Source organism: Prionailurus bengalensis, chromosome B4 (genome assembly GCF_016509475.1).
Source record: "Prionailurus bengalensis isolate Pbe53 chromosome B4, Fcat_Pben_1.1_paternal_pri, whole genome shotgun sequence".
NCBI classification, from domain to species: domain Eukaryota; kingdom Metazoa; phylum Chordata; class Mammalia; order Carnivora; family Felidae; genus Prionailurus; species Prionailurus bengalensis.
In genome coordinates, this window is record NC_057358.1 from 119,278,257 (window position 1) to 119,279,732 (window position 1,476).

At 41.7% G+C, this 1,476-nt stretch overlaps 1 non-coding gene across 1 annotated transcript; it reads left to right on the forward strand.

The window, feature by feature from the left end:
• The first annotated feature begins 1,083 nt into the window (after positions 1-1,083).
• Positions 1,084-1,155, forward strand: TRNAD-GUC. The gene has a single exon. It is a non-coding gene; the product is annotated as a tRNA-Asp (tRNA).
• Positions 1,156-1,476: the final 321 nt, after the last annotated feature.

Genomic DNA, 1,476 nt, shown 5'->3' on the forward strand with positions numbered 1-1,476 from the left:
TTGGACTTCACAAAAGTTATTTGAAAATCAGAAGTAGGAGGAGGCCACAGACCGTGGAAGTTTTTTGAGGCCTTAGGTGTATTTAAAAGTGGAAAAAATATGCCAAAACAGGCCTCAGAAATTGCTATTTTTCAAAAGTCTGGATTAAATAATCCCTTTCATCAGATGGAAAACACCCTGTAACCTATGACCAAAAAAAAAAAGAAAAGAAAAGAAAAATAAAGTAGTAATTCACAGTACACTACAAGGAATGGATTCCTTAAGACATGTAAGCTTAAGTTCTACAATGAAAACTTTCAGTCATGTCTGCGACTCTGTGAATTTGCATTAAAGATAATGTCAAAAGTTTATGTGTAAGGTCCTCCACAGAACAGGTTTGATCCTGTTTATGAAAAAGCTAAAGACGGTACAAATTAGCACACCTTCCTAACCCTATGTTTAATTAATGGCACATCCTTGTTTTGAATTACTTAAATGTATTATTATTTTACCACTTACGTGTTTGTCATTTTCGAGTAAACTGTAGATGCCTCAGGAAAGAGACCGAAATACAGAAAAAAAAATCAGCTAACAGGATTTCATCTGGCCTCAGCTGGTCCAATGCATGAGCCCTTTGGTGTAACAAAAGCTTACAAATTGTTTGAGGAGGCACTGTACTGTGGGACAACCCTGGCAGCTCTGGACATCTGGCAACCATATGATATCCTTGGACTTCGACTTCTGAATGAAAATATAAGTAAGTGAAGGTAAAGTTCTGCTTCAACTCACATCCTTTTGGTCACTATTAAATAAAAAACTCCAACAAGAAACCTAAGTCATCTGGAAAGTATAAAGAGCTCCGGAAAATTATTTTCAACAATTCACCACCACTAAAACTGGAAGCGCATTTTGTTTCACTTATTCTAAATAATTTACTCTTTCCACGGACGAAGAGTCCAAGGTGCCCAAAGGGGATAGAGAGCAGGCAGAGGTCCAGGTGTCCGGATCGTCACACTTCCGGGTGGCAAGCGGAAAGGAAAGTAGCCTAGGGAGGGAATCTTTTCTACTTTTGAAGAGATATTTGGGAAGAACAAAAGCGACAGCTCCTCGTTAGTATAGTGGTTAGTATCCCCGCCTGTCACGCGGGAGACCGGGGTTCAATTCCCCGACGGGGAGACCGGCAAATTTTATTAATCCAACTGCTCAACTATGAGGTGCAAACCTGCTGACATATACAATACATAATATCCTCTGTAAGCGCATCTTTTAAAAATGGTACTTTTAAGCTTAACACTCACGGTGAAATAAAACCATACCCTTAGAGCAATGCTTTATACAACTGGCGCTAGCTACCAGGGACTAGCTGGCAAAGACATGCGCTTGCGCAGAAACGCCCGACAAATTCCAACTGGAGGTCACGAACTCAGCGCGCGCAACCCGGGGGGGGAGGGGAGAGGGAAGGCGGAGTTCCGCGCCTAAAGGGGCGGGTAAGAACGG